This window comes from Aulonocara sp. 'chitande type north' Nkhata Bay, linkage group LG7, assembly GCF_057382095.1.
Source record: "Aulonocara sp. 'chitande type north' Nkhata Bay isolate Kocher_YH1m ecotype deep benthic linkage group LG7, A_spYH_male_GT1.1, whole genome shotgun sequence".
NCBI lineage: Eukaryota > Metazoa > Chordata > Actinopteri > Cichliformes > Cichlidae > Aulonocara > Aulonocara sp. 'chitande type north' Nkhata Bay.
Genome location: NC_141350.1, coordinates 67876435 through 67897405, shown reverse-complemented (window position 1 = coordinate 67897405; position 20971 = coordinate 67876435). Strand labels below are relative to the sequence as shown.

The 20971-nt window shown below is 44.6% G+C and overlaps 1 long non-coding RNA gene and 1 pseudogene across 1 annotated transcript; one reads left to right on the top strand and one right to left on the bottom strand.

Moving 5' to 3' along the window:
* The first annotated feature begins 6043 nt into the window (after positions 1–6043).
* On the top strand, positions 6044–10257 carry LOC147326803 (zinc finger protein 277-like; annotated as a pseudogene).
* Positions 10032–12649, bottom strand: LOC147326802 (uncharacterized). Its single transcript, XR_015130509.1, has 2 exons — positions 12153–12649; positions 10032–10476 (listed from the first exon to the last, which is right to left on the bottom strand). It is a non-coding gene; the product is annotated as an uncharacterized LOC147326802 (long non-coding RNA).
* Positions 12650–20971: the final 8322 nt, after the last annotated feature.

The window sequence follows — 20971 nt, the reverse complement described above, 5'->3', positions numbered from 1 at the left end:
GACCATCTGTATTGAAAGGTAAAAGGAGCCTCAAAACAGAAAAATCCCACCTGCTACTGTGGAGGAGTTGTCACTGCTATAATGCCATGATGTTTTATCTAGGGGTCTAGATTTATGCCTGTAGTGCACTGCTGTGTAAATAATTTGCATTTACTGAATATGTACTGACTGAGTCCCACTGTTCAAATGTTGAATAAAGAAACAAACTAATTTTTGCCTCTTTTTTTTTTTTTATTGAAACCACTTTATAGAACATCACATCAGGTACAATGTAGAATCCATGTCATTGATAGTTTACAAATGACAAAATGTTCACACAAAATCATGAGTGTTTACATGATATCACCCACTACTAACATTACTTTATTTACTGTATCTTTTGAAAAAATACTGCTATTTATACAGCAAAAGACTTAAGAATATTTAACAGGAGCAGGTTTCATTTTCCCTGGTTTTATTATGACACTGTTCACCAAACGCAGCAAACCTTCACCATCTTATCCAGAAGGGTCACCTCTTCACCCTCACATGGAAGAAGTAATCTGATTGGCATGGTGGTATATTTGAAGCAGGTCCCTCGTGTCCACAAGGCTGCAGGCCCTGATGGCATCCCCGGGCGTGTTCTCAGAGCGTGTTCTGGGGAGCTTGCAGGAGTGCTCACAGACATATTCAATCTGTCCTTGGCCCACGCTGTGGTACCGGCCTGCTTCAAATCCACCTCCATCGTCCCGATACCCAAAAACTCCAACCCATCTTGCCTCAATGATTACCGCCCAGTAGCACTCACCCCCATCATCACTAAGTGCTTAGAGCGACTGGTCCTAGCACACTTCAAATCCTGTCTCCCCCCCACCCTGGACCCCCACCAATTCGCATACCGCCGGAACAGGAGCACAGAGGATGCAGTCTCCATCGCAATGCACTCTGTCCTCTCACACCTGGACAACAACAACACCTACGCCAGAATGCTGTTTATAGACTTCAGTTCAGCATTCAATACAATCCACCCCTCACAACTCATCAGGAAACTGACAGACCTGGGTATCAGTTCCCTCATCTGCAAATGGTTACTGGACTTCCTGACCAACCGCCCCCAACATGTCCGGCTGGATAACCGCTGCTCATCTACCATCACAATGAACACCGGTGTACCACAAGGCTGTGTGATGAGCCCTTTCCTCTACTCCCTCTTCACCCACGACTGCAGACCTGCTGATGGTTCCAACACCATCATTAAGTTTGCAGATGACACCACGGTGATTGGCCTCATCAGTGACAACGATGAGGCCGCCTACAGGGAGGAGGTGGATCGTCTGGCTGAGTGGTGCGACAGAAACAACCTGCTGCTTAACACCGAGAAGACCAAGGAGCTCATCGTGGACTACAGGAGGAATGCTGACCCACATCCACCCATCCACATTAAGGGGACGGCTGTGGAGCGTGTGAGCAGCTTCAAGTTCCTGGGAGTCCACATCTCCGAGGATCTCACCTGGACGACCAACTGCTCCAAGCTGGTCAAGAAGGCTCACCAGCGCCTCTTCTTCTTGAGGACTCTGAGGAAGAACCACCTGTCCTCAGACATCCTGGTGAACTTCTATCGCTGCACCATCGAGAGCATCCTGACCAACTGTATAACAGTCTGGTACGGGAACTGCTCTGCCTCGGACCGGAAGGCGTTGCAGAGGGTCGTGAAAACTGCCCAGCGCATCGCCGGAGCACCACTTCCTGCCATAAAAGACATCTACAGGAAGCGGTGTCTGAAAAGGGCTGGGAAAATCATCAAAGACCCCAGTCACCCATCACATGGACTCTTCACCCTCCTGCCCTCTGGGAGGCGCCACAGGAGCCTCCGGACTAAGACCACCAGGTACCGGAACAGCTTCTTCCCCACAGCTGTCAGACTCCTGAACTCTGCCTCCTGACATCTGACCCACGTTAAACTCATGGACTGAACATACACACACCCACAATGGACAACTGTACCCTCAAACACAATAATAACATGGACTGAACCACCACTCACAACCACTAGCACTTTATATAGCCTCTGTAGAAACTATCTACACCCTCACTTATCTTAACTGCACTACTGTATAGCTCTGTGTAAATAATCATTCTGTACATTCGATAATCTTTAATCCTACAACTGTTTACAACTTGCATAGTTCCCATTTCTGTATAGCTGTATATCCCAGATTCTGTAAAGTTATTTATTTCATATTCTGTATAGTTTTTCATATTTATATCCTGTTCATATCCTGTACATAGCTTGTACTCACTACAGCCTGTACATACTTATAGTTATAGAATATTCACAACATACTTCATACCGTGTACATTATAACATACCATAATAGACCCATTTCTGTAATATACTCACATATCTATATTATTGCTAATATATATTGTAATATATCTATATCACTAAAGCACTTCTGGATGGATGCAAACTGCATTTCGTTGCCCTGTACCTGTGCATGTGCAATGACAATAAAGTTGAATTCTAATTCTAATTCTAATTCGTGTAGCGCTGGAAACCAGTCACGATGTTTCATCCATTTCATCGGCTGGTTTGCTGCAATAATGCCAAATAATTAGCAACTCTATAAATAGAAGGTAGTTCTGCACTCAGTAGGCTGTTTGTTCTAATTTGCTATGACCTCAGAGCGCATCAAAAATAAAACTAATAGGCTATAAAGAGAGATATGAACATATTGAGAACTTACCGGAATGAAAATATCTGGAGCACCAACAGATATTTGGAGATGGAAGAGAGCTGCACGTCAGCTCGTCTCACAGCTGCTATCCAGGCTGGACGCCTTCGTTTGGTAACATCGATACACGAGCTGCTCATGTTGCTTCCAGGTTGGGAAAGAATTAAAAGATAAACCCTTTTCAAGCTTATTCCCGTGCCGGTCGTGCGATCGAACATTGCAGCCGACCACACTTAGACCCCCAAAATGGCGGATCGGGCCAAAATCCTTTCCACGCCCACCCCCGTGACATCACGCTCCAAAGCCCTATACCTGGTGGGCCAGTCTCTAGTCAAAATGCCCGATTTTCTGTCCCAGTCCAGCCCTGCAGGTTAATACTGGCAGTGTCACCATGCCAGCTGACTGTATTTCATCATCAGCCAGTGTTGTTCTTTATCAATATTACCAAAGTTGACCATAAGCCAGCATAGAAAGTATTTACTTGCTTTCAGGTTTCATTCAAATGTTAGTCTTTTCAGTTGTTTCTCCACTTTTTTCCTGTTTCAAAATCAAACACCAGTTTGTGAGAAGATTATCTTCTTTTTTTAACAGGCAGATAAAGTTTTACATTGGAATTGGCTAATTTGTCAATTGTTTGTTACAAATGTTCATATTTTAATATTAAAAAATGTTTTTGCCCAAAACATATGTGCACTATATGTCAGTAAAAATACTATGCAAATATTGCTGTCCTTGAATGCTGAGTAAACACTGACAAAGCACTGATTAAATCTCTTGTACTTTATCAACGCAGTATCTAAAAACTTTGCACTGTAGTGGTTAAAATCTCATTCTAATAAGAGTTAAAAGTGCATTCAGTTATTAGGTTTACAGGATTATTGAATTATGGTTAACGGTTGGTAGAATTTTTTTTAAACATTATCTGCCAATTACATCTGCCACCCCTCTCCAAATCTGTGCCCCTACCTGGCCCCCCCAACAAAACTTTTCTAGACACGCCACTGCTGTAAAGACTCCGCCCCTACCTGATAGTAAACTGATCACACCTGCGAGAGATCCCAGAGAGGCCAATAAGAGGGCCTGGCAGACCATAGAGCAACGGGGGGAGAAAAAGCTTGAGAGAAGGCTTGAGAGGAGGAGAGACATGGCATGGTAACCGGTGTGGGCGACGGCCGCGCAGAGCGGCACAGAGGCCCGGCTATAGGCAGCTGGCCAAGGCGTGCGGCAAAGGAGAACGAGACCAGAGATCGCGGACGACCGCGCACTGGAGGGAGTGATCGGAGCTGAGCGGAGAGGTCTGTGCTGGTGTTGACGGGAGGTAGCTCCTCGCCGAGAGAGGCCCACGGCAGGGGATAGAGAGGCAGCGGGATGGCGCCTTATGTCCCCGGGACGGCGAGTCTATGGCTACGCGTGTGAAGCACAACACAGTGGTGGGCGGAGTTAGGAGCTCTGCCCATCTGGGGTAAGTCCCGATTCATCCCGTCTAAGACGAACCTCCAGTGGAATTTAAGAATGGTGACTGCCGCTGGCCCTCTCTCCCTTTTCTAGTTGGCATCAGAATGAAGAGGCCGACAGGACGGCGACAATCCTGTTGGTTTCTGCACCGTTTGGACTTTTATATCGTGGCGGATGCCACTGGACTGTTAATGTTGTGTTTTATTGCTTTTTATTGTGTTACCCCTTGGCCAAGGTTGTTTTAATTCATTTTGCATTTTTAACTATTTAAATATAATAAATTATATTTTAATTATACAGTTTTTTTAATCGTGTGCTTTCCCTTGGCGGCTCCACTGCTCTGTCTGTTTGGAGGAAGGTTTCCTTCCTTTAAAAAACGACACTGTGGAAGTAAAATCAGCCTTTCCGCTCCGTTACAGAAACAACAGTCTGTCATTTCTTTAAGAACTGAAGGTCAGTCAATCCAGGAAATTGCAAAAACTTCACAAAAACCATAAAGCGCTACAAAGAAACTGGCTCACACGAGGACCGTCCCAGGAAAGCAAGAGCCAGAGTCCCCTCTGCTGCTGAGGATACATTCATCCACCAGCCTCAGAAATCACAAGTTAACAGCTACTCAGATCAGAGCGCAGATAAATGCCACATAGAGCTCCAGTAACAGACACACTCTACATCAGCTGTTCAGAGGAGACTGTGTGAATCAGGCCTTTATGGTCAAATAGCAAGCAGAGGAGATTAGTTTGGGCCAAGAAACACAGGGAATGGACATTAGACCATCTGTGCTTTGGTGTGATGAGTCCAAATCTGAGATCTTTGGTTCCACAAAGGTGAACGATGGTCTCTACATGCATGGTTCCCACCATGAAGCATGGAGAAGGAGTGTCTGGTAGTGTGTGCGCCAGTGAACATGAACTTTTAAAACTCAAAATATTTTTTTATATACTGGTTAAAAGTGTTTGTGAAATACTTTGTTCTTTATGCTGGACTAACAAACTGCAGTCACAAAGACTGACTGTGAGCACTTTTCGGTGATTACAGAGTCATAATAACGTGTCATATATGAGATTATCACCATGGCATGACATCACATCATGTATGTATTTGCAATATTTAAAAAAAACAGCTGACAGTGTGTTTTCATATTTTCATTCTGTGCTTAAAGGGAGAAAGGTTTATTATTTCTGCAGTATTGCTGTCATTGCTTTTATCTATAGTTTTTTTTTGTTGTTGAGAATAACAGAGTGAGTCAGACTGCAGGATGAACACTGAGCTGTTTGTGCCCCCCAGTGGTCTTTGACCACAACGTGCTTCCAGTGAATTCCCGAATCCAAGCTGTGTGTCATCAGCAGCCACTCCACCTTAAAACTGACTTCACGTATAAAACTTGGGTCATTTATTTAAGAATTTGCACCATATCCAGCCTTCTTGTGCCCCCCTGTACAGAAACTCAAATGTTATTTTCAGACTTTTATTTTAGGGAGCCTTACACCTGTACACATGGTACACATTCACAAATAACGTTTCATTTAAAAATTTGTAATAGAGGGGAGGACACATATGCTAATGTAATGTTAATAAATGGGTATTTATGAACACTAAACTTTCATGTTCAGAGAACACGCTCAGCTATATCTTGAGGATCTGAGTGTTCATGTGATTTATATTCTTTGCTATATATATGCAACAACGTCCAACGTTACATGTTAGTCAACTTCATTCACATTAATTAACCTTCAGCTATCGAAACTTGAGTTTTTATATTTCCTTGAACCACTTGAATGCACCTTTTCTAATTCGTGTTTTACCGGGGGTCCGCGAAGGCGCTTCGTTGGCATTTTACGGCCTCCGATTGGTTCGATTTGTGTTATTTGCACCACGTGACACCAGACATGGCCGCCAGCGAGCCGAGTAAAGACGGTAAGTGTGACTTTTTAAACGTGTCCGCGGCTTTAATGCTGATATCTGGTGGTCTGCGTGCAAAGGTTTGGGTGTCGGTGACTCTCCGAGTCTGTGGGAATCCACAATCAGCAGAAAAAAGGCTAAAAAAAATCAGAAAAGCAGGCGGGAACCCGCCCGGCTAAGCTAGCAGGCTAGGAAATAGCTGGGCTGCTAACTGTGATTATACAGCAATCTCTATATTCAGTCAGTACTCAGTCTGACAGCTGTGAAGTTTATTCAGGATTTAACAGCGTGTAAAGTCTGAGTTCGATTAATGAGTTATTTAATTCATTAATTTATTTATTTTTTTACTTTTAGATCATAGTTTTGTCCCCACGGGTGATGAAAATAATTGTATACAGACAGATTTTTGTAGATCAGAGGGAAATGCTTCTTCATGCCAGGCTGTACATTCTCGCTTCCGCTTGGTTTTGACTCACCTGGTCTGGAGTAGAGTGTGTGTGGTATATAAGGTGTAGTCTCTCTTCTGCTTTCTCAGGTAAGGACAGCATTCTGGAGCCGCTGTGTTTCCCCGATCAGCCGGCTGACACCTCCAGCCCTCCGGTGTTCAATGTCCCGGCTCCGAGCCGCTGGTCTGCCTGTTCTGCTCTGAGTCCGTCCCACCGCCGCGGAAAGACGTCCTCCTCAGACACCTGCTGATGGAGCACAAGCTTGTCATCGCCGACGTCCCAAAGTACGAGCCACACATGCTCCGGCTCACTCGTTTAACTCTCGGGAACACGTTTGGATGTTTTTAGCATTTGGAACTCGATCATTTCACCAAAGACTTCCTGTAATTATTTGGGGTGATGGGGGGAAACCCTTACCTTACAAGTATAAATATATACAACAAGTCCAGCATGTCCACGCCTGTTAGTGTGCTGCTTTTATGAACCGTGACGAAGTGTTTCTGTGCGCCGGTAAACCTGGCTGTGAGTCGGTTTTTACTGACGAGTTTCCTCCATCAGGTACTTGCTGTACTGGAAGGGCAGATTCCTCGAGCAGCCGCTCACAGATTTCTGCAGCGTCATCAAAACCAACTCCACGGGCCCAGTCGGTGAGTTCACTCAAACCCACAGAGGACCTGACCTTTCAAAGTGAACCACGCACACTTCCTCCAGCTCTGATTAATGACTCATTAAAAACTCTTCTTCCTCGCTGACCTGACAGAGAAGCAGGAGGACTACTTCCTGCTGTGTGACGTCCTTCCAGAAGACAGAGTCCTCCGAGAGAAGCTGCAGCAGAAACGACTGGTGAGGAGACGTGACACTCGGAGCATCCTGAGTGAATCTTGTGCTGCTGGAAGTTTCGTTTCTTTTAAACTTTATTTTGAGGCAAAGTCTGAAAATCAGGAAAAATCAGAAAAATTGCAGATTTGAGTGATTTGACACGCTTTGTGTCGTTGTAACCTCTGCACTTTAAATATCTGAGCACTCTGAGGTAGTTTTCTGAAGAATTCCTCTGAGCTCTTCTTCTGTGCTCCCACAGGAGGAGGTCCTGGAGCAGCAGCAGAAGGAGCGAGACGACAGCAGCTTCCATCGTCTCTGCATGTTCTGCAGCGAAGAGTTCACGGGAAACAGGTAACGCGCCGCGGGATTCCCATCAGTCCTGGAAACCTCACGTGTGTTAGATGAAAGCAGACAGAAGGTAGAGCTTCCTGAAATCATGTGACTAAAAGCTTCTTTGCTTCCTGTAGTCATCTCTTATGTCAGCCTGGATGCAAAAGTTTCAATCAAGTCCACTTCCTAGTCCTCCTCTGATCCTGTGTAAATGTCTGCTCGTGTCATCTCTGTATCGTCCGCAGTGATTGGTCGGACTGGCAGGCTCATCCGGTCTCTGCAGTGTGTCTGTTCTGTGATCACCAATCGGAGACGTTGGAGCAGATCTACGCGCATATGAAGGTACGGGAACGTAGAAGTTTCAGAGAAGGAAAATATCGTTTTCTGCTTTTCATCCCTGAAACGATTCTGCAAAGGCTTCTGGGAGAACGGAGACAGTGCACACTAACAGGAAACGATCTGCTTCCTGAGGTCTCTGCAAACATATGAATCCATCGTTCGCACAAAACATGGATTTTACTCAGAAAGTGCCCTCACACACAGACGGACCGAAGCTGAAGAGCTTTTAAAATGAAGCGCCTTTTATTTTGAAAAGTTTCCAAATAAATACATGATTGTCAAACCTTTAACGAGCAAATAAAAATGTTTCCTCGTTGTTGGGTCTGTTTCCACAGGCCCCGCTAGTTTAGAGACTTATTCATCATGAAGGAAACAAGACATGACAGAACATCTTCAACCGGTTTTTCACTCGCTAACGAGGGAAGTCTTTGGTCAAGAACCAGCTCTTGGAGCCCACGCCCCTGTCCTGTCTCAGGCCCGAAGTCCTTCAAAGAGCAGCTTCCCCCGTAGCTATTTATTGACATGGCAGTTACAATACACAATACAACACAAGCACCTCCCACTGTAAAACCCCCCAATGGTTCTAAGACGTGTGTGTGTGTGTGTGTGTGTGTGTGTGTGTGTGTGTGTGTGTCATAAAAGCAGGAAGCTCACAACAGATCTGTCAGGATGCATCTGCAATAAAAGCTCCCCCAGCACAGAGTGGCTGGAGAGGTCAGAGACAAAGGAACGTCTTGATCCTATAGGTTGAACTCAGACCGTACAAATTTAAGAAACACGATGACAACATTCAACAATTAGACTTAACACTCGTGAACAATAAATAAATCTAGGATTGGACGTCGACTGCAGTCCGATTTTGTCGTTGATTAAACGTTCTGGTTTAAAGTCAGAACCAGTTTCCCAAACGTGACTCTAAGTTTGTGCTCACGAGTGACGAGTTTACCTGAGAGGCAGAAAAGTTTCTCTCTGCTTTCTGGTTTTGTTATTTATGAAGTCTGTAACGGGCGTCGCGTGCGTGACCCTGACATCTTTCTGTTTTGTGTTTGCAGGAGGCTCACGGCTTCGACCTCCACCTCCTTAAGACCGAGCTCAGTGGGTGAAATCGCCGTGGTAATTCGAGCGCAGTTTGCTTCTATTTCTTCCTTCTGAGTGTTTCTAATGTTCTGTCCTCCCTCAGACCTCAAGTTCTACCAGCAGGTCAAACTGGTGAACTTCATCCGGCGGCAGATCCATCAGAGCCGCTGCTACGGCTGCACGCGGATGTTCGACTGCCGGGCGGACGCCCTGCGTCACATCGCGGCTGAAGGTCACGTGATGAAACTGCCAGAGATGTCCGCCTGGGACCAGCCGCAGTAGGTTTAAGGAAGCGCCTGCAGAATTAACCAATGAGAGCGCGGGCTTTAAAGCTGGCGTACAGCTGCTGATGAACGTGGTCAACGCCACAGATGTTTACACTTCATTTGGAGTATTTTTATCAGCTGAGGAAAATGGCGTCCTTTTTGGGACTAATTTGAGCCTGAGCACTAAACGTCGTCTCGCTCCGCAGGTATTACTTCCCCACGTACGAGAACGACGCTCTCCTGTGCACGCTCTCTGACAGCGAGGAAGGCGACGGTGACGAGGAGCATCGCGGCGAGGAGATCCCGGTCATCGCGGAGGACATCTCTAACCTGAGAGCGCTGAAACAGTCCAGTGTCCTCAAGCAGCTGCTGAAGGAGCGAGGAGGCAGCAGCTAGGACCACAGACGGACACGTGTCATACGTTTGACTCAAAGGCGTCTCTGACGTCGGCTGAGCTCAGCTCATGGTGACCACATGCCACATGGCTGGAACGCAGCGGCACGGGTTTGAGTCCGGCCCTTTCCCTCTCAACTATTTCCTGTACGTCTCTACTTAGTAAAGATAAGAAAGGCAAAAGAAGAGTCCTCTCCACAGCTGGACACGCGGACGCCATGATGTCCGCTGAAACGTAATTGCTCTGCCTCGTGCAATGAAGCTGAAACATGCGTTTTCTTGAATGTGAATTTTAGTACTCGAGTAAAAATGATTTTCTTTTGTAACTTGTAACTGAGCTGGATTCAGTGCTGTGGTGGACGAGCTCATCGTCAAGATGAGACGAGAGACTCTTTATTGTCATTGCACAGTCACACTTAGAACAACAGCACTACACAATTGCAAACTGTCCCGCGTCGGCACTACGCACAACACAAACAACACAACACAGGAACTTAATAAATGAAAAGAATGAGTGTATGTTTTACTGCACATTGTTATTATTATTGTTGTTGTTGTCCCCTCAGAAAGCCCAGGGACGTCTCGTGCCTGAAACATCTGTCCTATTTGGTGTTTCTGTTGTTTTTCTGCATCGCTTTGCTGAGCGACACCTGCCGTATGGTGGAGCCGAACTGCAGCGCTCAGAGTTTTCACCGCGTCCTTCGCGTCCAGGCTCACGTTCACGAACATGCAGCACTGAGGAGAGAAACGAGAGGTCGCTGCAGGAACTCACTGCTGTCAAACTTCCTGTTTTATCCTCATTTCGTACTCTGGCAGGCTGTAGGACATTTTGGACAATCTATAATCTTCTAACACAAAAACATACAAGTGTTCACTGAAGTAAACACACAGAGCAGTAGCAGATTTTTTTAAGTGTTTTATTTATTTTCATTTGCTGCTAACTGCCTTGTTTTCATTTGTAGTTTTTGTAGTAGGAAGAACTACAAAATCTACAAATAAACAAAGAGCAGTTAGCAAATGTAGTGCTCTCCACTATGTGAAGCCCTCACATGAATTTTTAGATTTTTCAGTTTAAGCCAATTAAATGAAATCCAAAAATTCAGCCCCAACAATCAAATGATCCCCTATGAGCAAGCACTCTGGCAACGGTGGAGAGGAAAAACTCCCTTTTAACAGGAAGAAACCTCTGGCAGAACCAGGCTCAGGGAGGGGCGGTCTTCTGCCATGACTGGTTGGGGGGTGAGGGGCAAAATTAAATCAAACATAAAGGAGAGCACAGCATATTTATGACAGGTCGGTGGACTGTGGCTCGAGTTCAAAAGATGCTCGAATCCCGCCTGAGGTGGTATGGACACGTGATTCGAAGCAATGAGAACTCAGCAAAAACGACTATTAAGGATCGACCCAGACGGACGCCGGCCTCGAGGCAGACCCCACAGAGCGGGACATTCGCTTCAGCTGAAAATCTTAGAGGCGACCCAGAAAGCTGCAGGAAACGCAACAGTTAAACCTTTACACCACACGAACCAGGCGATTCTCTTTCTGTTGTCTCTTGTTCCCGTACCGCTGGGCGCTGAAGATTTTCCACAGTTTGTCTGAGTTCTGCCATCTCTTGCCTGAGTTGTGTGTTTTCTCGACAGAGTCGTGTGTTTTTTTGAATGTGTCGTGTGACATCGTTACTGAGTTCTATGTGTTCTTTACTGAGTTCTATGTAGTTTTCACTGAGTTGTGCGTTTTCTAGATTGAGTTGTGCGTTTTCTAGCTCGAGTTGTGCGTTTTCTTGACCGAGTTGTGTGTTTTCTCGACCGAGTCGTGTGTTTTCTTGAATGTGTCGTGTGACATCGTGACTGAAGTCTATGCACATTTCATTGACTCGTGCGAGTTCTTCGGTGAGTCGTGCGTTTTCTTCCCAGAGCTGTGCGTTTTGATGCCGGAGTTCCTCTCTCGTACGCTCCAGTTGGTCTAACGAATCTCCACTTGCCTGTGACATTTTTGTAAAGGTTTAAGGCTCAAGGGTGTCAAAGGGTAGCTGCGTCTCAAACAACTGTCTCTTTCTGCTGTAAACTGTTGAACGAGCTCCTATTTATAGACTCGGTGGGCGTGGCAGAGAATGCGATGTCGCTGTGACAAAACAATGATCCTTTGATCTTCTCAAAGGATCATTGTGATGTCGCCGTGACGTCACGATGATCGTTCGAGAAGATCAAAGGAGCGCTGTGGATCATTCTGCGCATGCTCAGATCAATGAACGGGAGAACTATTTGTAAATACTTTGCTAGCTAACAAAGGTGCTTTTAGCAACAGCTGGTGGTGGTTCGTCGCTATCAACCCTTAAACTCGTGAACTGGCTCTCTAGCTTTTCGATTGCTACTGCTGTCTATCACATATGTATTATTTGGAACCCAGCTTACCTGTAAAAACAGACACACAGCAGGTAACAGGAACTACTCGGTGCGCCAGCTCGGCACCACTAGGCTGTGTCCCAATTCAGGGTCTGCACGCTTGAAGTACGCGCACTACGCACGGTGCGTACTATAAGTATGAGAAGTGCGGAAGTGAGAGGCTTGTGAAATAGGACGGTCTTGCCTTCGTCGCGCTGCTCAGGTTGCCTAGCAACCATGATACTAACCGCGAGAAACGTGTCATACAGCTTTGTGTGACAGAAACGAAGGAGAACATGTTTTGTTCATTTGAGACCAAAGGACCGTAAAACATGATTGTTGGGCTTCATTCCTGTGCTGAACAGTCATTTAAGATTAGCTAGTAAATAACAATTAGCTGATGTTGGTCATGAGACTAAAGTCATCTCACTGTGGTAATGTAAATATAATATGGCCAATATTAAAGTTATAGTCAGATTATTATGATATATTACAGCAGTGAGCTTGAACAGTTGTTTATATGTCCTATCACCTTAAATCTTCACTCAAAGACGAGTATCTGTGAGTGTGTATATAGATGTGTTATATATAAGAGACAAATATTGTTCGTTTAATACGTTGGCATTATTACATTTGGCTCAATGCTTACATACATGTGTATAAAGCAAATGTACGAGCTGTGATAACTGTGTCTGATAGAATGAAGAGTAGACTGATATATGAAATATTCCTTTATTGGGTGAGAAAATCAGACCATGTCATAACTGCTGTAAGTCACACAGAATAGACATCAGAGCCTTAAACAGGCTGACGTCTGCTAAATGGGTCAAACTGGGCAGAAAGTCTACAAACACATAACATCCTTATAGAATATGATGTAACACTATAGATCAACTTAGCTCAGAATATATAAAGCATATAAACAGTTACAGCAATATGATGCAACAAACACAGCAGCTACTGATCCAAAATACTCAAAGCTTCATAGAACTGAAACCAACATTTATTTTAGCTCCATTCTGCTGCTGATACAGACTTTAGGTTTCTGAACATTAAACTTGTTGCTGCCTTTCATGGTGTGTAACTTGAAGGCCCTGAGTACTCTGAGTACTTTCTCCCACACTGGAAACACTGGGATGATCACATTATTTGAACATTACCTAATAAGACTGATTCAGCACAGACAGTTCTGTTAAACTTTCCTAGCAGTCCTTCACAAACAGGGAACAGTCTGTCTATTCTCTCCATCTGTCAGCTGCTGCTGGCTCTTCCTCCTCCTCTTCCTCACACACTGCCGAGTTTGTCCTGGTGGATCATCAGGGCTGCAAAGCCTCACAGATGATGTGCAGCAGTGGGTCCCTCAGTCTGTCCTCACTCTGGACACTTGCAGTCGTCACACATGGACATCAAATGTGTGATAAGCTGCAGGATTCAAACACAAGTGTAACTTATAAACACATGTTCATACTTTTATTCCACAATCAGAGAGAAAGAAACAGAGAGAGAGTGCAGGACAGACAGACAGGTGACAGTCTCAGGTGTACACACTGCTACACAACAGCACAGAGAAGCAGGATTTAGTGTTTGTGTTATTACGAGTGTAAACAAGAAGAGTTCCAGATGGTGCAGTGGACACATGTGTGACTGCTGTGATTAAAGCATCTTTCTTTCAGCTTAACGAGTGAACCGTCAGCTCGTTCAAACACACGTTAAAGTCCGTTTGGCTCGACACCACCGAACAGAGGCAGCAATATAACACAGCTCACATTAACAGTGCAGTGGATCCTGCTTGTGCCGTGATATTCAGGACTGCAAACCGAGCAGCATCACTGACTTTCAGCTTGTTGTGTTTGTGGATATATGACTGACTTTAATTATCCACAAAATCATCAGATTCTCTGCAAGATTAAGGTCGACTATATATATATTTATATATGGGGCGATCGTGGCTCGACCCTATATTATCACGCCCAAACCTCGCAATAATAGCGGTGTAACAACTTGTTCTTTGTGACAAGATAAACATGTCTCCTATACAAGATAAACACACCTTTACAATATTGACCACAGAAATGTACAATCAAGAACATTTTAACTGCTGGAACCATCTATTAAACTTCTTTATACACAAGCCATTTCTGTGACACTTACAGTATGTCTCTACCAGCTTTGCACATCTACAGACTGAAATCCTTGCGCATTCTTCTTTGCAAAACAGCTCCACAACTGCTCTGTGATGGCCTCAGAGGAGAATATTGGGAGCAACAACACCATGAAGTCCAAAGAACACCCCAGACAGGTCAAGGATAAAATTATTGAGAAATTTAAAGCAGGCTTAGGCTACAAAAAGATTTCCCAAGCCTTGAACATCCCACGGAGCACTGTTCAAGCCATCATTCAGAAATGGAAGGAGTATGGCACAACTGTAAACCTACCAAGACAAGGCCGTCCACCTAAACTCACAGGCCGAACAAGCAGAGCGCTGATCAGAAATGCAGCCAAGAGGCCCATGGTGACTCTGGACGAGCTGCAGAGATCTACAGCTCAGGTGGGGGAATCTGTTCATAGGACAACTATTAGTCGTGCACTGCACAAAGTTGGCCTTTATGGAAGAGTGGCAAGAAGAAAGCCATTGTTAACAGAAAACCATAAGAAGTCCCGTTTGCAGTTTGCCCCAAGCCATGTGGGGACACAGCAAACATGTGGAAGAAGGTGCTCTGGTCAGATGAGACCAAAATGCAAAACGCTGTGTGTGGAAAACTAACACTGCACATCACTCTGAACACACCATCCCCACTGTCAGATATGGTGGTGGCAGCATCATGCTCTGGGGGGGCTTCTCTTCAGCAGGGACAGGGAAGCTGGTCAGAGTTGATGGGAAGATGGATGGAGCCAAATACAGGGCAGTCTTGGAAGAAAACTTCTTGGAGTCTGCAAAAGACTTGAGACTGGGGCGGAGGTTCAGCTTCCAGCAGGACAACGACCCTGAACATAAAGCCAGGAAACAATGGGATGGTTTAAAACAAAACACATCCATGTGTTAGACTGGCCCAGTCAAAGTCCAGATCTAAATCCAATCCAGAATCTGTGGCAAGATCTGAAAACTGCTGTTCACAAACGCTGTCCATCTAATCTGACTGAGCTGGAGCTGTTTTACAAAGAAGAATGGGCAAAGATTTCAGTCTGTAGATGTGCAAAGCTGGTAGAGACAGACCCTAAAAGACTGGCAGCTGTAACTGCAGCAAAAGCTGGTTCTACAAAGTATCGACTCAGGGGCTGAATAATTACACACACCCCACTTTGCAGTTATTTATTTGTAAAAAATGTTTGGAATCATGTATGATTTTCGTTCCACTTCTCACGTGTGCACCACTTTGTGTTGGTCTTTCACCTGGAATTCCAATAACATTGATTCATGTTTGTGGCTGTAATGTGACAAAATGTGGGAAAGTTCAAGGGGGCCAAATACTTTTGCAAGCCACTGTACATGCCAGCCGAGCAGCCTCAGGTAGTTCTCTAAAACATTTTAAATTATAAAGCTGGGTTTCACTACACCCTGAGAGGTCAGTGAAGGCAGCAGCGAGCTCATTTACCATCTTACAGTCTTCCAGTTTGATCTTCAGACACTCTGTCACCTGTCCCGACTGCTCCTGAGCTGCTGCCTCTTCTGGACACAGCACGCTGATCTACACACACACACACACACACACACACACACACACACACACACACACACACACACACACACAGGTGAAATCTCTGGTATCTGAGGCACACAGTTGATGTAAAGGTAGGTTGGCTGTAAAAGGGGAGGAGCTAAAACATATATTTGAACTGTGATTCATGCAAAGCTACTCTAGTGGAGCAGAAGTAGAAACCCTTGATGTAATTCCTGTCTTCATGCGAACGTGCTATAATTCAGTCCGCACACAAATGTCCCCATGTCTGCTGACCTTGCAGACTTTTGTAAAAACTTGTGCTGTCAGCGTTAATCTCGTTAAAATGATGCTAACGCCATAACCGCATTAACACGGCAAATCTGCCTTAGCGAGTTATCGCGGATCGCCCCGTGCGTGGGGCTACATGGCACTAACGCGTTAATGAGCTAACCGTGCTAACGCATTGCAGCCCACGCTAACATACATATATATACGTGTATGTATATATATATACAAGGAGTGCAGAATTATTAGGCAAATGAGTATTTTGTCCACATCATCCTCTTCATGCATGTTATCTTACTCCAAGCTGTATAGGCTCGAAAGCCTACTACCAATTAAGCATATTAGGTGATGTGCATCTCTGTAATGAGAAGGGGTGTGGTCTAATGACATCAACACCCTATATCAGGTGTGCATAATTATTAGGCAATGTCCTTTCCTTTGGCAAAATGGGTCAAAAGAAGGACTTGACAGGCTCAGAAAAGTCAAAAATAGTGAGATATCTTGCAGAGGGATGCAGCAGTCTCAAAATTGCAAAGCTTCTGAAGCGTGATCATCGAACAATCAAGCGTTTCATTCAAAATAGTCAACAGGGTCGCAAGAAGCGTGTGGAAAAACCAAGGCGCAAAATAACTGCCCATGAACTGAGAAAAGTCAAGCGTGCAGCTGCCAAGATGCCACTTGCCACCAGTTTGGCCATATTTCAGAGCTGCAACATCACTGGAGTGCCCAAAAGCACAAGGTGTGCAATACTCAGAGACATGGCCAAGGTAAGAAAGGCTGAAAGACGACCACCACTGAACAAGACACACAAGTTGAAACGTCAAGACTGGGCCAAGAAATATCTCAAGACTGGTTTTTCTAAGGTTTTATGGACTGATGAAATGAGAGTGAGTCTTGATGGGCCAGATGGATGGGCCCGTGGCTGGATTGGTAAAGGGCAGAGAGCTCCAGTCCGACTCAGACGCCAGCAAGGTGGAGGTGGAGTACTGGTTTGGGCTGGTATTCAATTCAATTCAATTCAATTCAATTCAATTTTATTTATATAGCGCCAAATCACAACAAAAGTCGCCTCAAGGCGCTTCATAGATACAGAGAAAAACCCAACAATCATATGACCCCCTATGAGCAGCACTTTGGCGACAGTGGGAAGGAAAAACTCCCTTTTAACAGGAAGAAACCTCCTGCAGAACCAGGCTCAGGGAGGGGCGGGGCCATCTGCTGCGACCGGTTGGGGTGAGAGAAGGAAGACAGGATAAAGACATGCTGTGGAAGAGAGACAGAGATTAATAACAGATATGATTCAATGCAGAGAGGTCTGTTAATACATAGTGAGTGAGAAAGGTGACTGGAAAGGAAAAACTCAATGCATCATGGGAATCCCCGGCAGCCTACGTCTATTGCAGCATAACTAAGGGAGGATTCAGGGTCACCTGGTCCAGCCCTAACTATATGCTTTAGCAAAAAGGAAAGTTTGAAGCCTAATCTTGAAAGTAGAGATAGTGTCTGTCTCCTGAATCCAAACTGGAAGCTGGTTCCACAGAAGAGGGGCCTGAAAACTGAAGGCTCTGCCTCCCATTCTACTTTTAAATACTCTAGGAACAACAAGTAGGCCTGCAGAGCGAGAGCGGAGCGCTCTAATAGGGTGATATGGTACTACAAGGTCATTAAGATAAGATGGGGCCTGATTATTTAAGACCTTGTATGTGAGGAGCAGGATTTTGAATTCAATTCTGGATTTAACAGGAAGCCAATGAAGGGAAGCCAAAACAGGAGAAATATGCTCTCTCTTTCTAGTCCCTGTCAGGACTCTTGCTGCAGCATTTTGGATTAGTTGAAGGCTTTTCAGCGAGTTTTTTGGACTTCCTGATAATAATGAATTACAGTCGTCCAGCCTGGAAGTAATAAATGCATGAACTAGTTTTTCAGCGTCACTCTGAGACAGGATATTTCTAACTTTAGAGATGTTGCACAAATGGAAGAAAGCAGTCTTACATATTTGTTTAATATGTGCGTTGAAGGACATGTCCTGGTAAAAAATAATGGATTGGATTTATATAGCGCTTTTCAAGGCACCCAAAGCGCTTTACAATACCACTATTCATTCACTCTCACATTCATACACTGGTGGAAGCAAGCTACAGTTGTAGCCACAGCTGCCCTGGGGCAGACTGACAGAAGCGAGGGTGCCATATCGCGCCATCGGCCCCTCTGGCCAACACCAGTAGGCAAGTAGGGTAAAGTGTCTTGCCCAGGGACACAACGACCAGGACAGAGAGCCCAGGGATCGAACCGGCGACCTTCCGGTTACAGATGCGATTCCCAACCCCCTGAGCCACGGTCGCCCAATAAAAAAATGACTCCAAGGTTCCTCACAGTGTTACTGGAGGCCAAGGTAATGCCATCCAGGGTAAGAATCTGGTTAGATACCATATTTCTAAGATTTTCAGGGCCGAGTATCAGCAAAGATGAGCTTGTGGGGCCTTTTCGGGTTGAGGATGGAGTCAAGCTCAACTCCCAGTCCTACTGCCAGTTTCTGGAAGACACCTTCTTCAAGCAGTGGTACAGGAAGAAGTCTGCATCCTTCAAGAAAAACATGATTGTCATGCAGGACAATGCTCCATCACACGCGTCCAAGTACTCCACAGCGTGGCTGGCAAGAAAGGGTATAAAAGAAGACAAACTAATGACATGGCCTCCTTGTTCACCTGATCTGAACCCCATTGAGAACCTGTGGTCCATCATCAAATGTGAGATTTAAAGGAGGGAAAACAGTACACCTCTCTGAACAGTGTCTGGGAGGCTGTGGTTGCTGCTGCACGCAATGTTGATGGTGAACAGATCAAAACACTGACAGAATCCATGGATGGCAGGCTTTTGAGTGTCCTTGCAAAGAAAGGTGGCTATATTGGTCGCTGATTTGTTTTGTTTTGTTTTTGAATGTCAGAAATGTATATTTGTGAATGTGGAGATGTTATATTGGTTTCACTGGTAAAAAGAAATCATTGAAATGGGTATATATTTGTTTTATATATATATATATATATATATATATATATATATATATATATATATATATATATATATATATATATATATATATATATATATATTTATTTATTTGTTTTTGATAAGTTGCCTAATAATTATGCACAGTAATAGTCACCTGCACACACAGATATCCCCCTAAGATAGCTAAAACTACAAACAAACTAAAAACTACTTCCAAAAACATTCAGCTTTGATATTAATGAGTTTTTTGGGTTCATTGAGAACATGGTTGTTGTTCAATAATAAAATTATTCCTCAAAAATACAACTTGCCTAATAATTCTGCACTCCCTGTATATACACACACACACACACACACACACACACACATATATATATATGCCCGTGATCAGGTACCCTGCTGGGGTAATAGGCTGGCCAAAGGAGGAGATAGAAGCCACTGACATAAAGACAAGAAAGCTCCTTACCATGCATGGAGGGTTTCACCCCAAGTCCAGCACCCTGAGGCTGTACGCTAAGCGGAAGGAAGGGGGCCGGGGACTGGTGAGTGTCAGCACCACAGTCCAGGATGAGACAACGAACATCCAAGAATACATTGGGAAGATGGCCCCAACTGACCGAGTGCTCAGTGAATACCTCAGGCAGCAGAAACCCAGGAAAGAGGAGGGAGACGAGGAACCATCATGGAAGGACAGGCCCCTGCACGGTATGTACCACCGGCAGATAGAGGAGGTGGCTGATATCCAGAAATCCTACCAGTGGCTGGACAAAGCTGGACTGAAAGACAGCACAGAGGCACTAATCATGGCAGCACAAGAACAAGCTCTGAGCACAAGATCCATTGAGGCTGGGGTCTATCACACCAGGCAAGACCCCAGGTGCAGGCTGTGTAAAGATGCCCCAGAGACAATCCAGCACATAACAGCAGGGTGCAAGATGCTAGCAGGCAAGGCATACATGGAACGCCATAACCAAGTGGCCGGCATAGTGTACAGGAACATCTGTGCTGAGTATAACCTGGAAGTCCCGAGGTCAAAATGGGAGATGCCCCCAAGGGTGGTAGAGAATGACCGAGCTAAGATCCTGTGGGACTTCCAGATACAGACGGACAAAATGGTGGTGGCTAACCAACCGGACATAGTGGTGGTAGACAAACAGAAGCAGACGGCCGTAGTGATCGATGTAGCGGTTCCGAATGACAGCAATATCAGGAAGAAGGAACACGAGAAGCTGGAGAAATACCAAGGGCTCAGAGAAGAGCTCGAGAGGATGTGGAGGGTGAAGGTAACAGTGGTCCCCGTGGTAATCGGAGCACTAGGTGCGGTGACTCCCAAGCTAGGCGAGTGGCTCCAGCAGATCCCGGGAACAACATCGGAGATCTCTGTCCAGAAGAGCGCAGTCCTGGGAACAGCTAAGATACTGCGCAGGACCCTCAAGCTCCCAGGCCTCTGGTAGAGGACCCGAGCTTGAAGGATAAACCGCCCGCAGGGGCGTGCTGGGTGTTTTATATATATATATATATATATATATATATATATATATATATATATATATATATATATATATATATATATAAATATATATATATATATATATATATATATTTATATATATATATATATATATATATATATATATATATATATATATATATATATATATATAAATATATATATATATATATATATATATATATATATATATATATATATATATATATATATATAAATAAAAGAATTGGGAGAATTGAACAATACATACATACATGCACACACAGACATACATATATATATATATGTATGTCTGTGTGTGCATGTATTCTTTTGATCTTTGGGCTGAAGGAAGGACAATACTCGGTGTATAAATGCTCAATCAACAATCCTTTATTCCATACAAT